Below are 15,813 nucleotides of genomic sequence, written 5' to 3' on the forward strand. Positions count from 1 at the left end.
ACAGTAACAGTAGCAACAGACTGACTTTGCTCACACAGAAGAAGATCCTTCTCCGCAATGCAATGGCCATTGTGTTTGAACCATCGTACTTTGCATCAACTCCTCGGTATTGCTGCTGTGACCAAACAACGATGATCATGATCGCTTCAGACCGTTGTCGTCGTCGTCGTCGTAGTGGTAGGATGGTTGGAAATAGAAGGAACCGTCCGTTGAATACCAAATCAGATATCGAGTGCTCACGCGGTATAATGGGTTTAGAAAAGACATCAACTCCTCCTCCACCTCCGTTCAGTGAGCGAACGAGCGAGTTGTGCAAGTGGGGGTTGTTGTAAGGTAGGTACGTTAAATGTTTTATAGCTTCCTTTAATGTCATCACCACCGTTTGGTTCATGAATTAATTAAGCTACCACATTGGACTGGGCTGGATATTTGATGAGTGAGCAGTAGTTTCGCTGATCGTATCGGAGATACAGGAGGCGTTCGGTAACTGCAATGCCAGATGTCACAGCATTATTTGTCAACTTTCTTATGAACTTCTCTGGACTTGCAATTGCATCGAACGATAAGTGACAACTTTAAAATGTTGCAATTACGGACGATCAACTGTGTACCAAGTCGAACATCGCCAAGAAAGGGTAACGATTCCCGCGGACTACTGTGTATGAGTTTTGTTAGGTAATTAGAAACACAAACCACACCACAAGGCAGTCAATCGCATGTGGATTGCTTTGATTGAGATTTGACAGCTCCCTCTTTTGGTGGCGACATCGAGCGTGATCGGCCCTCGACTCGCTCCACAGTACAGCCACTGACTGAGTGATTGGACAAAAGTGGACTTCGCATCGCGCAGCTCACAGCGAATACCTCCTATACTTCAGCCGCAGATAAATTCCGCTTAAGTAACGCTCAATTGAGTCTCATTGCTGGAGATGCAATTTGCGTGTCGAGGGGCTCTCGAAAGGGGCTTTTGTTTTTGCCAGATCATTCCGTTCGAAACTGATTTGAGGGTCTCAGTCTGTCTCCACTGCAGTGCCATGGCAACAACAGACGAAGATCATATCATAACCTCTTCGAGGAACACGCGTGAACCCTCCGGAGACTTTCTCTCTTGATTGCAGCAAGATCAAGAAGTCGGCGGCCCGATACAAGAAAGAATCTCCCAAGTTAACCATTCGTATCACATTTGTAATTACGTTATTAATCAAATTACGCTTAATCTCCAATCATCGTTGATACTCCGATCCAAGGGGGATATTCGCTCTGTATCTGGGCAGCTGGCCATCAAAGCACGTTCAAAACGGACGGCAGCGACGGTGTAGAACGAAACAAACAACAAATTGAATTAAATCAAGACCACAAACCCAGACAACCGAGGAAAGATGGATCAACCGCAGGCTGTGGAAATCAAAGTCACTCCTCAAGTGAGCGGCACTTGTGTCTCCGCCGAGTGAGCAGAAGCAGAGCAGAAGCGCACAGAGATCCGAGCGCACCGATAGCACTAATAGAGGAATTCAGCCCCGCGCGCGCGCAGCCACCAGAAATTAAGCTATCAGAAACATCTCGTACACAGATGGATTCCAATTCTCGGGAAAACAAACTATTAACTCTGATTTATCGACGCAACCTACTTGACAATGGAAGGACCGCGACCACAGGCCCCAGTCGATGTCAGTGTGTCGATTTCGAAAGATTGATACCGCTCCGCCTCGCACCACGCTTAAACCAACCCTACGTTTGAGGTTATGATTTTCGGAGGAGCATTCGTCTCGAGCACGCGTCATAGCAGAGCTCGTTGGTAATTAGCGCGGTTGCAGATGGCGCTCGGTCACCCGAACCGACCGCACGACAACACGACAGTTATTGACGTTTATTGCCGTCACAAACGGGAGCGCAGAGGACCACCGCGCCGGACCGCTCGCTCCTGGTTTGGCCGTTAGGGTGTACGGAAACAATTGGCCAATTGTTTGCCATAAACGTGACGGAATGTCCACAATGTATGGCAAGGCAGCTCGGCAGCTACAGATACACCTACATACTTCGATTACATCTCGGGCTAACTTGACCGAGCGCCCGATGTGAGTCGCCCGCCTACTACCACCAGAACTCTCGCCATCCAAGTAGGCAAGGCCTGCTGTTGTTCGGCGCGGTCATCATCAGAGTGAAGATTTATGCGATTCGATTAGCAAACGCATGTCTGCCTGCCTACTAGTATGACGACGCTTTGATCGCGATCAAATGACGCGTTTGACAGTTGCTTTGAGGCGATTTTGTTAGTCCCATTACACGTCGTCCGGTTGATTGATGGCGCTGCATACCAACATACCTAGCTAGATGGGGGATGGCGTTAACATCTTCTGCTGTGGGAGTGGCTGTTTTGCAAGTTACTGAACTTTTCTGGATTGTGATTACAAGGCAAGTACTGCTCCCGTTGAACTTGACCAGATTCGGCTGCTTTTGCGAGGTTTCTAGCAGATTCTTTCGACCTGCTAAACCACGCATCCGTTTCTCTGCCGTATTGATCCTTTGGATTTTTGGGGAATTGGACCTTGGACCGTTGGGATTTTTGGGGAATTGGAATTGGACCGTTGGGAATTCCGGGAGTTTCTCTCAGATGTCTACTCGAGGATGATCTCAGAATCGATCTCTGTAGTTTTGGTGATCTGATGTTACTATGTGTCTCAGATGTTCAAGTCATCTTCGGAAGTAGGTCCTACGGTTGTCCTCTAGTCACTTCGACTTGGACATCCCCTACCAGTTCCGGGTTAGCTCCGGAAAGTTCCGGAAAGCTCTCCTCTGATGATCAGTCTCAACTCTCTACGTTATTTCCCAAGTAACATTTTGCCGACCAATTAGTTTTGTGAATGTTTTGAGAACCGCCATAAAACATTATAACTTCTTTTTTTTTGGTTTTATGATGGTTCTCCATCATAAATCAGCCTCTCCAAATCGATCACATTTTCGTTAGTGTCAAACTGATGTTGTTTATTGAGTTCTTTCTTTGTCAAATATTTGACTCTGTGTACTTTAGGCCTAAGAGTTTGTGCTGGTTTTCCTGTACGAGTTCTTCCAGTCGTCGGTTGTTAATGAGGCTAACGATCTCATCGACTTCTGTTGGCAGGAATGAGAACATCGTGGAAAGAGTGACTGTGCCAAAAGGTGTGTCGTGGCGTTACATAAGCCAAGTGCACTTTTATCACTTCTCCTTGTGGAATTTTTCACCGTAGAGAGAGAGAGAGAGAGTCTAGAAGTCTGTCAGAAGCACTCAGATCCGGTAAGTATTTACGAACAAACTGTAGGATTGAATTGGAATATCCGGTCTATGTTGGCATCATTGGCATAGCTAGGATTTTTCAGGAGGGGGCCCAGGGGTGGCCATACTTTAGACGACTTCAAAGCGGCATGGGCGCTCGATATGTGAAAATGCAAATCGGCATTGCAGTTTTGAGGAATCAAAATGACTGTTTTAGATTTGTTCCAAGTTTCGTAAACTATATGAGTACGAATAATTCCACCTGGAATATTTCCATAGCTCGCTGCAGTGAATCCATCATGGAGTCCTTCAAGAATTTATCTAGGGATTTCACCAGGCATTTCTTCGGAGATTTGTCCTGCGTTTCTTTAGAGGTTCCTCCAGTGATTGCTGCAGTGCATTTTTCGAGGTTCCCTTTAGGAATTTCTCCAGAAATCTTTTAATGTATTTCTGCAGGTATTCCTTCAGAGATTTCTGCAGGGATTTCTCCATATACCCCTTCCAGAGTTCCGCTAGAGATTGCTCCAAAAATTCCATCTGAAATTATTCGAAGTATTTCAGCAGGAATATCTTCAAGATTTTTTTTGACAGAAAATTTTACAAGATTTTATTCACTAATTAATCCAGAAATTGCTTATAATTTTGAACAAAAATCCCTTTAGCAGTATTCCTTTATTAATTCGTCCAGAAATTACTGCAGGCACGGATATCTGCTGTTTTTTTATCCAGGGATCTCTACAGAAATTCTTCTATGAATTCGCTTAGAAAGCTCTCCTGCCTGAGATTCCCTAAGGAATTGCTTCCCGAATTCCTCATGGGATTTCTGCAAAAAAATCTTCCAAGGATTCACCCGGGAATTGCTTCTGTGATTCTTTCAGGATCAACTTCAGGGATTATTTTCAAAATGCCTCCAGGAACTCTTCTTGGGATGCCTTTAGGAATTCCTACTGGAATTCCTTTAGAAACTCTTCCAGAAATAAATCAAAGACTTCCTCCAGCAACTATTTAGAGATTCCTTTAGGAATTCCTCACGGGATTGCATCCGATTCAGGTATGCAAGAGTCCTTCTACAATTTTTTTAGAAATCCTTCAGAACTTCTTCAGGAATTTCAGCGCTTTCTTTATTGGGATTTCTTCAGAAACTCCTCCTGGTATCCATCAGGAATTGCTCCTTGAATATCTTCAGGAATTCTTACTGTGATTCCTCCAGGAATTCTTCCAGGATTCCTCTGGAAATTCCTGTAGGATTTTTTCTGAAAATTCCTACAGGGATTCGTCCAGGAATTCCTCTGAGAATTCCTCCAAACATTCTTCCAGTAATTCCACTAGAGATATCTCAAGAAATTCCTCTAGAGATTCCTCCAGGAATTCCTCCCGAGATTCCTCCTGAAAGTGCTCTAGTGAGTCTTCAAAGATATCCTCCAGGAACTTTAGGGATTTTCTCTAGGATTTCCTCCAGGCATTCCTTCAGAAATTCCTCCAGCAATTCATCCAGGAAATCCTTCAGAATTTATTACGTTATTTTTTCAGGAAATCCTCCAAGGATTCCTTCCGATATTCCCGCAGGAATTCCTCCCCGAATTTATCTGGGAATTATTCTAGGTATTCCTAGAAGTTCCTCCAGGAATTCCACCAAGAATTTGTCCAAAGAGTATCTCTTTAAATATTGCTTCAGGAATTTATCCTGGAAATTCTCCACGGATTCCTTCAGCAAGTATTCCAGGAATTCCACCAGGAATTTATGAGGTATTCCTCCAGGAATTTATCTAGTTTCCTCTAGGAATCTATCCAGGAATTTCTCCTCCAGGGATTCCTCTTGAGATTTCTCCTGGGATTCCTCCAGAGAATCATCTGGAAATTCCACCAGGAATTCCCTCAGGGACTCCTCTAAGGATTCTTCCAGAGATTCCTCCAGGAATTCCTCCAAATCTTCCTCCAGAAATTCCACCTAGAATTCCTCCCGGAATTCCTCCAGAAATTCCTCTGGGAATTCCTCTTGGAATTTCTCTGGGAATTTCTTCAGAAATTTCGCCAGGGATTCGTCAAGAAATCCTCTAGAAATTCTTACAGGAATTCATTCAGGGATAGTAGCTCCACAGAATTTTCACAAGGCATTCCTCCTGATGAGGTTCTTCAAGAAATTGCTTCAGGATATCCTTCTGGAATTCCTCCAGGGATTTTTCCAAGAATTCTCCAGAGATTTTTCAAGCTCCAGAAATTTCTCTAAGGATTCCTCCAGGAATGCTCCAAGAGTTTCCTTCAAAAATTTCTCTAGGAGACGGGCTGGGTGGTCCAGTAGCTACCGCTTCTGATTCATATGCAGAAGGTCCTAGGTTTAATCCCTGGCCCGTCTCTTTCCTTCTACTTTGTATCTTTCTACCCACATTCTTTGAACTCTCCTTTCTACATATACAACTCATGTATATTCAAATGTTCATAGCCATCGCTAGAACCAGAAATGGTTGCAAAGCCGTTTCTTTTCCTTCCAACTTTCACAGCAATCTATCAGATAACGCCTACGACTTATGCAACCAAGCGAATTATGCCGCTTTAGCTTCATAGTAATAATCGCACTAATCTATCACCTTACGCCTGGCACCACGCACCAATGTGTGAACCAAAGTGTCAACCATATCCCACCAAACACACCAACGTCCGCATGAGTTTGTGCAGACGCAGAGGCATATTCGGTCTGATGTAGATACAAACGATTGCAATCGTCACTTCCTTCCCCTTCCCAACGTTCACACACTGAAGATGCCTGCTAGTCTTCGGCAGATAATCTCATTAGTTCCTTATGTGAGTGTGTAGCTGGTCTGGCGATACTGAAGTAGCATCTACGGGCGGTCAATAAAGCTCAACGCTCAAGTTCAAGTTTTCTACAAAAATTACTCTAGGGATTCCTCCCAGAATTCCTCTAGGGAATTCTGCCGGATTTCATGCAAGGATTCTTTCAGGATTTCTTCCAGGGTTTGCAACACGAGTTCATGCAGAAACTCCTCCAGGGAGTTCACCAGGCATTGCTCTTGGAAGCCCTTCTGGATTCCTCCAGGAATTCCTTCAGGAACTGCTTCACGGATTCATCCAGCAGTTGCTCCATGAGTGTCTCTAGGAATTCATCTAGAGATTATCCAGTTATTCCTTTACAAATTCCTCCATGGATTCCTCCAAAAAATCTTCTAGTGATGCGGTTTCTCAAGGTATACTTTCTGAAATCCTTTCCGAATTCCTTTAGCCAGAAATTTGTCCAGAAGTTCCTCCATGATTTCCTCTGAAGATTCCTCTAGAAATTGCTTCAGGGATTTCTCCAGGGACTCCTCCAAGGATTTCTCTAAGAATTCATCTGGAGTTTCTTCCAGGAATTCGTGCAGAAGTTCCTCCAAGGATTCCTCCTCTTTGTCGTTAGAGTAAGAAATAAAAATTGGCGAAAACAAACGATTTTAGTGACGTTACTTCTTATCTCATTCGGAGAGCATTCCAATTCTCAAATTCGGTACTACAACTGATCAGAAATTAAGTGACTCACAGCGACTGCTATAAAATGCCAAAACAGGCCCTCTGCTCCAATAGTCCGATTGCTTAAGTACCTCAGTGTTGTCATCGCTATCGAACGCTATATCAAGTATATTTTAATTGAAAGTAACTGAAAGCATGCATTCAATTCGAAATTATTTGAATAATTGCCAAACTCATCCTCAACGTCAATTACCAGAGAATTACCCAAATGAATCGCTTCCAAATAATTACCTTTCAAACAAACGGTGATAAACTGCCTTTTCGAACTCCGTGTGCCACTCTCTCTCTGTCAGCAAAGCTCAACATGTGGCAAATAATAATATTTGAACAGCAGTTGTAGTATTCCAGCTTCCAAGCAAGAGACAAATCTTCCGATGTACGAGTTCCTTTGAAGCCGGCCAAATTTGAATGCAAAACAATTTCCCATTTATCTTCCATGTGTGCACTCAGGCAGCCCATCTGCGCCGCGCCAGGCCAGCAACCAACAACGCAACGCAGCCAGCGGAGGGACGACCCGAAAAAGTACAATTTCGACCCTTGTTGTTTTTTCTTTCGATCGGGTCGGTCGGGATCTTGTCTGACTATGGTGGTAGCATGGCGGCGGCGGCGTGGGCAGATCCCAGGCTGGCAGAAGCAACAGTGTGCCGTAGTTTGGCGGTATCCGTTTCACTCGCACCCACACGGTCGCCAAAGAAAAAGATGTTCCTTAAGGACTTAACCAGTGGTTCCCAATTTGTTTATTTGACAGTTAACATCATCAGATTCGTCGCAAACGCATGCATTGTGCAAATCATTTGAGATTTCATCAGAGGAACAATAGGTATCAGACCTGGAAGTTTTCCTTTACATATAGAAGATGATGAATGAGCTTAACAATGGTGAGCTCGTTCCATGTTATCCTTCAGACAATTTCAAACAATATTGATCCAGCATGTTCTGAGACATGCTGAAATGAAAAAAAAAAAAACAGTTTGGTAACTCCTACCCTAGACCTAGCACCGTCGAGGGCCAGACACCGGGGGAGAAAACCCGACGAGGCATTCGTTTATATTTAAATGAATGAAAAATTGCCCGAAAATGAATGGTGCAGGCAGCACATGTGTAACACAGTTTCTCCGATCTCCTCTGACTGTGCTGCCATGCTGGCCGAACGACGATCAGGAGAGATCTTCAGAGGGCCATCCTCCACTGCCCGATCAGCAGCGTTTCCAAATACTACAAAGTAGTATCTGTTGCTTGCTTATTGCAGCTGACTGTTGAGACTTCCTGCGAACAGTATCATTACCATTGAACGCGTTCTCTGAACGAACGAGCATGATGCATTTTTCTTCTCTTGTCGGAAAATAAATGCATCCATTGAAATTGCACTGAAAGTCGTGAATTTGGGTGCGCGCAATTCGCACTCAAATTTTTGGAGTAAGAATAAGGAATTGTCCTGTCAGACGTCAGACGCGACGCTACGCCGCTACGGAGGAAACACGATGACAGCTGCATGCAAATGAAAAGGAAAATGTCACCCGAGAGGATTCAGCGGCGATAGTGTCGCAATCGCACGTCGTAAATCAAACCATATGGTCCCCGACGAATGAATGAATGAAATTTGTTTTTTTTTTGTGATTGTAATTTTCTCAATACGATGTTGTAGGGTTCATTGAACCATTCATACAAGTATCATGTAGAATATATTGCGTGATGGCACCTTTCTCGTGCCTTCGAAACCCCATTCCAACAAAATTCAAGTGACATGTTGACGAATATCGCACTTTCATACGTTTAACAAAAACCTATTTCATGGCATCAGCTATCATTCGCTTAACTGGCTTTTGATGTTTGATCCTTAAGCTTAAAAAAGCCGCAATGTTGTATTTTGGGCCACTATTTTGGATTTAAGTCCGCAATCGTGGATATTCTGGCCGCCATTTTCGGACTCCGGATCGGACATCTGCTTTATATCAAATATATAAATATTTCATGGTTTTGAAGCTTTGACAGCCGCCATCTTGAATTTTGTGACGCCATATTGAATATTCTGGTCGCCATTTTTGGAATCCAGACTTCTTCCTTCTACCTAAATATACCCATATTGTATGGTTCTAGGGTCTAAAACACCATTAAACAGCCATTAAGGCCGCCATGTTGGACTGTGGGCCGCCATCTTGAACATTCTAGTCGCCATTTTCGGACTTCGGACATCTTTTCATACCAAATATACCCATATTGCATGGTTTTAGAGCCTAAAACAGTAATAAATAGCCGCCATCTTCAATTTGGAGCTGCCATCTTGGATTTTATACCGTCATCTTGGATGTTTCGGTCGTATTTTTGGACTCCGGACATCTTCCCCATACCAATTATACCCTTATGGCAGAATTTTAAACACCATTTAACAGTCATTATCTTGAATTTAGAGCCGCCATCTTGGATTTTATACCGCCATCTTGGATATTTTGGTTGTCATTTTTGGACGCCGGACATCTTCCCCATACAAAATATACCCATATTGCATGGTTTCAGAGCCTAAAACAGCAATAAATAGCCACCATCTTGAATTTGAAGCCGCCATCTTGGATTTTATACCACCATCTTGGATATTCTGGTCGTATTTTCGGACTGCGAACATCTTCCCCATACCAAATATACCCATATTGTATGGTTTTAGAGCCTAAAACACCATTCAACAGCCGCCCTCTTGAATATGGAGCCGCCATCTTGATTATTAGGCTACCATCTTGAATTTTGGGCCGACATCGCGGAATTTGTGATCTCCAGTGTTGATATCCGCACAAAATACGTCAAAATATCGCAGTTTAATGTGTCGCATGATGGGGCTTGGTTCAGTTTTATATACGGCCAGTTCTACCGGTGCTGGTCCGGATAACTTTCCATTTTCAATGGACCATTTTCAATAGCAAACAATGCGGTAAAATTCCGGTTCGATTCGAGCTATAATCCGAAGAATCGGCCTGCCTTAAAAGGTAGTGAACTTATTTTGGGCACAGACATACATAAATACACACATACAAACACACATACATACACACACACACACAGACATCATCTCAAATCATCGAACTGAGTCGATTGACTACATTTCGAGACTTTTCGTACGTATTGGCCATCTCAAGTAACAATTTTTTAGTCAAACAGACTAGAATACGTTCTTAAAACCACCATAAAACCAAAATGAACGGTATTCGGTTCATCCAGGGCCTGTTTCCAGAACTCCCAAAGCAAATCTTCCAATGATCCCTCTCTAGAATTCATCATTTAAAACCACAATAATTCTCTAGTAGCTTTTTCTCCTGAATTGCTCTTGAAATTCTTTTGGTTATTTCTCATTGAATTTATAGAGAACATTTTCGGGCATCTTTCTAGAGGTTTTCTGAAAGAACCAGAACCTTTGGAGGGATATTTGAAGAAGCAATCCTGAGAAATCTCTTGAAGAACATTTGGAAGAGTTTTAGAGACATTTTTGCTAAAAAGTACCTGGAAGAACCATTGGTGAAATTCTTTTAAACCCCTTGGAGGAAATCCAGAGAGATTCCTGAAAGCGCCATTGGAAGTTATTCTACAGAAACTTTAACAAGAATTGCTGAAAATTTCTTGGAGAAGCTTCTGGTCAAATTTTTGCGATAAATCCTGTATGAATCCTTGCAGCAGTTCTGATTCATTGGCAAAAAAAATATGAAAACAATTTAGAATTGGAATTTGAAAAACAAATCCGCATATGCCCTTGGGAAAATGTATTCAAAACCTTGAAGGAACTCCTGGATTCTTAAAAGAATCTTCGAAAAACTGACTCGAAGAATTCATAGAGAAAAATTTGAATGAATTCGTAGAGGAATATGAGAAACACAACCTGGACAAAACTAGAGAAGAACTCATGGAGAAGCTCTTTGGAAAAAATAACCTGGGTAAGTCTACGATGAATTTTTGGAAGAGTTCTTGGAAAAATACCTGGAGCAGACTCTATGATATATCTTGGAGACTTCCTGGAGAAAATATCGAAGTGAAATTTTAATAAGTTTTTGGAGAAATCATTGGGAAATCCTTTGAAACAATCCTGGTATGAATTAATTTACGCATCCGTGAAATTATTTTTGGGGGAATTAATTTAAAAATGTTGGAAAATTTCCAGGAGGCTTCCTTAAAACATTTCATGGAAGAGTTTTTGGGAAGACTTTCTAGAGGAATCCTTGGAGAACTTCTGGAGGAACCTTTGAAAACTTCCTGGCTTAACCCTTTGAAGAATTCGCAGAAAAATTCCTGCAGAAGATCCTTAGTGAAATCCTGAAATTACAATTGAAGATATTCTGGGAGAACCTTTTGAAAGGATTTCTGGAAACAAAATAAAGAATTATTGGAGGAAGTTTTGGAAAAAATTTATAAAAATTTGCAAAGGAATCCAAAAAGAAATCCCAGGAGTCACTGGAATAATTCTTGGAAGAATCTTTGAAGGAAAATGAATACTTAATGAATTCTCCAGGCATTTTCACGAAGATTTTTCTACGACTTCTTTTGAGAAGTTTCACAGGAATTCTTCTAACGATTCTACTGGATTTTGTCCAGGATAGCTAGGAAATCTTCCAAGAACTCAACGAAACATTCTTCCAAGCATTCCTCAGGTTATTTTCAAAAGGGTTCGTAACTGAATGTTCTCATTATTACCCTAGAAAATCTTCTAAGAACTTTTTTAGAATTTGTATAAAAACTTTCAAGAATATTTCTCGTAATTCTTCTGAAAATTCTTATGTACTCAGATTACTGCAGGAACTATTCAAATCCATTTGAAAACTTCAAATGCATTCTTCGGTAATATTAGTATGGATTTATTCGGAACTTTTTTGAGGATTATCCTTGGAATTGAGAGGAATCCGGAAATAATTCCTTAAATAACTTTGAGAATTCATTCAAGCATTTCTACGGCATTTCTGAAAATAAAGGTTGTACTAGATGTTTCCACTATTTCTCCGAGACTTCCTGCAGGAATTCTTCCGAGGTTTCAAGCGTTTCAAAAGGTTTCACGGTGTGTCCGAGGGTGTCTAGAAAATGTCAGGGGGATTCATGGGCGTTTATGGAGATTTCAGGACGGGTTCTATGGGTATTTAGAGAATTTCAGGGAGATGCGTGGACAGTGACACTTTAGATGGTTTCAGCGGCTTTCAGAGAAATTTCAGCATAGTTTTAGGTAGATCCGGGTCATTCCAGAAGTTTCAAAGGAGTTTCTAGAGGTGATTTCGGTGGAATCAGCGAGTCTCAGGGCGTTACGGAGGCGTTTTAGGAAGTTTTAGGAGCGTTCCGGGGGGGGGAGCTCAACGATTTTAAGGGAGTCTCCTGAGCATTTCCAGGTGTTCTATGAACATTTAGTGGGATTTAGAAGCCTTTCAGAGGAGCTCAGGAGATTTCAGATGAGCGTTTTCTGAGGCCTCAGGGGATTTGAAGGGCCGTTTCAGGGATTCTGCATGGACCTCAAGAGGTTTCAAGAGGTTTACAGAATCGTGTCATGGAGTCTCAGGGGGCATTTCAGGGCTGTTTCAAGAGCATTTGGGAATCCCAGGGCTGTTCAGAGGGCTTCCATTGACGTTTCAAGAGGCTTCAGGGGATTTTAGTGGGCTTTCAGGTCAGTTTCAGAAGGTTTCAGGCGGTTGCAAGAGGCGATTTGGATCTCACGAGAATCAGGGGCTTTCAGGAGCTTTCAGTGGGCTTACAAAGGCTCCTCAACAAGTCCCAGGGTGCTTCAAATGGTCTCATGGTATTTCAATGAGTACTTCGGGGCTTCAGAAGGGTTCAGAGGATTTCAGGAGCATTTTTAAAGGTGTTTTAGTGTACTTAATGGGGTTTTAGGAGTGTACAATACACTTTTTCTTCAGCTCCAAGGAGACAATTAGGATGAGATTGAGGAAACAGATCTTTAACGTACACAAATTTACGTACACAAATTTACTTAAAACTTGCTGATTTTTCATGTAGAAAAAGCCATCAAAAGATGTTGTTTTTTGCACAATTACAATATAAAGACCCTTCCATATGGTAATGCATACTTCATAGTCTTGGAAATCACTTTCTTATGTGCAATATAATGTTACTATCTATCTCAATGCAACGGAGCATTTTATGCGGCTTCAGGACAAAAGGTCGAAGGACAAATGGTCGAAGGACAAATGGTCGAAGGACAAATGGTCGAAGGACAAAAGGTCGAATGGGACAAAAGGTCGAATGAACAACAATTTTAGTAGACCAAGTTACCAGCCGGTGTGTCTCACTTATAAGAATAAAAAAATTGATGAGTCCTTGTTGTTACTCATTGAGAGTACATTTTATGTAGTGCTGTTAAAGAAACCATATGCATTTCAGCCACTAATATTTCCATAGGATTTTTTTCCTTCTTTCGTTTATAGGCTGTTCTTTCAAGTTGTGTTAATGTGGTATTTAATGGCAGTTTAGTTTGATTTTTTGTTTAGAAATTTTTCCTTCTTTAATTTATAGGCTGTTCATTTAAGTTTTGTTGCTGAAATAATTATTGATTCTTCAGGTACTTATATTTCAATCAGACATTTTGCCTTCTTTTATTCAATAGCTGTTCTTCCTAGCTTTACTGCAGAAATATTCATTGACTATTTGTGCTTAGTGATCATTCACAATTGGTGTTCGGAAACCGTCGAAGTTGAAGAAAAAGTCCGTGAAATCTGCCTCCTCAAAGCAGATCAAAGCTGCAAGTTTATTTTAGGAATAAGTTTCAGAAAAAATGTTGTGTATTTTAGTGTTGTGGTACCTTGCATGAATACACACCTTGATAGATTGAGTAATTACCGGTCATCTAGGCAAGTCATGTTTAGAGTGTTGTTATTTTGTGCAGAGCGGGAAAGTGCGAGACATTCAGAGTAACCGGAGTAGCCGAGCTGATGAGTGGTGGAGTCGGTAAGAGTGAGTAATTCGAGTGTGTGTTAGAAGTCCGCTCGGGAGAAGGGAATTATGGAACCATCAGAAGGGTCCTGAAATGGACAGCATTAAAGGGGATCCCACAGTGGCGACGAGGATGGGATCGGAATCATGAACGTGTAAGGAAGAGGAGCCAGGTGGATTTGTGTAAAGTGAAAATTCTTGTGGATACAAATTTGACCAAGAGCGTCGGCTAAGTGAGACCAAGCGGTTAGGGTGAAACGGGTGGAAGTAGTCCGTTGAGATGCCGGCAAGCAAAATCGGAAATTAGTTTGAACAGGGAACGGAGGTGAATTTGTTGACACTTGGCATCTTTACTAAAAAAAATAGGGAAGTTTAAGTGTACATATTTGGATCGAGAGGGTTCGAAGTGTGACCGGAAGGGTGACCGGAATTGCGAAGCTGTAGCAAAACATTATGTACATTGCTCCCGGAGAGCGCTGGCAAGGTTGATTGCCCGAAAAATAGACAGGCTGGTGCAAGCGCAGCACAGCAATGCTCCCGGAGAGCGTGATGAACACGACAAATATTGGTCTCTGAGACCGTTTCGAAGTGGCTTGTGGCACAGCACTGCTCCCGGAGAGCGTAGAAAGTGGTTGGTCCTGAAGACCGTGTTGTAGTAGCTGCAGGAAAGCACTACTCACGGCTCTCGAAGAGCGTGAAAAATGAAAATGCCATCATTATGAAACTGGGTTGGAAGGAACTCTCAATGCTGCTCATGGAGAGCATTGAAGCAAACCTCAGTAGTGTACGTGTAACCTGTAATGACCGAGAATTTGCTTTGCTTTTAAAAGTTGCACATCCAACCGTAGAAAAAATGCATTGAACGAGAGGAGGGATTTCAGGAATTAGAGATATGTTAGATTTTGGAACATGTTTCCAGAATGGTTTGAGACTGCGATTAGAATAAAGTCCTTGAGTTGGATCAACCTGGATTCGGGTGTATCGGGATCCTTCGGAAAAAATTTAACAGATGAGCGATAGTCTTGACAATGAAGAGTTAGCCTATGTAAACATCCACAAGTAGAGGGAAATTAAAAGGGACAGTCTTGGCCAAATCGTATGATAAGCACCATTGGAGCCGTTTTGGCAAAATGGATATCGTTAGCAATGAATGTCAGTAGCCTGGCTTCAACGGTTGGATTTATGGTTGGTGCAGTATCTCTCTGTAATGGAAACATTCTTGGACATAGAGTGGGATTATGTACCAGCCCTTGTACTAGCCACATGAGATACGAATTGTGGTCATTGGCAAGGGAAGGTGTTCTAAATAACTGGAAGTGCGCATGGAGCACAGAAAGGGGAGGTGAGACATGATTCAGGCAAGATTGTTCTTGGAGAGTGTCTGGGATGTTGACATTGTATTTGGGAAAAACGTATATTGAGGTACATAACTGGAGACAACATAGACTGAACTCTGAGTAAAAAAGGTTCATTGAGACCAGCCTGGAAACAGACAAAGAAGAGAAAGGTCAGAATTTGAACAGCTGATGTGCTGTCATCACTGTAGTCAAATCAAAGTCTTCTGTAAATTCGATACGGTTTTGTCACTGGTATAGTCGAGACGTTGTAGTTGTGGTACTTCAGAAATTCAGAGTTGGATAAGAAGCAATCTGTTTCTAGAGTGAATATTGACCGTGGTACCAGAACCAGAGGAGGAAGCTTTTTACAGTCCGGTAGTCATTAACATAGCCGCCCACTAGTTTTGCAAATGTGAAGTGTCCTAACACGAAAGTTTTTTGAAAGCAGAGAGGCGTGATGTGCGGCTGACGATGGAAATGATTTATATCCATAGAACGCACATAGCGGAACAGTAGAATGGATTGAAAGTACATATTCACTGTTATTTTCGAATAAGGAGTTGTGCAAATATTGGCTGAAATACTGGGCGGTATGTTATGTGGAGTGTTATGTAAACCCAGAGTCACACGAGTCAGTGAAGGTATGATTAAAACAAGAGAGATGGAACTTAGTAAGAAAGAATGTATTAATCTGAATATTGCGACTCTACGTCAAAGCGGATACGATGGAGAGTGATAAATGGATTCTACAGTGGGTACATTAATCTATATGAAATTGCGATCTTCAGTTGTGATTTACATACTTTG

The 15,813-nt window shown here is 42.1% G+C and overlaps 1 protein-coding gene across 5 annotated transcripts in view; it reads right to left on the reverse strand.

Annotated features, from left to right (window-relative positions):
• LOC109412593 (fibroblast growth factor receptor homolog 1) overlaps nucleotides 1–15,813 on the reverse strand; it is a 595,864-nt gene that overhangs the window by 162,151 nt on the left and 417,900 nt on the right. The window lies entirely within an intron of this gene.

This window comes from Aedes albopictus, chromosome 1 (assembly GCF_035046485.1).
Source record: "Aedes albopictus strain Foshan chromosome 1, AalbF5, whole genome shotgun sequence".
NCBI classification, from domain to species: domain Eukaryota; kingdom Metazoa; phylum Arthropoda; class Insecta; order Diptera; family Culicidae; genus Aedes; species Aedes albopictus.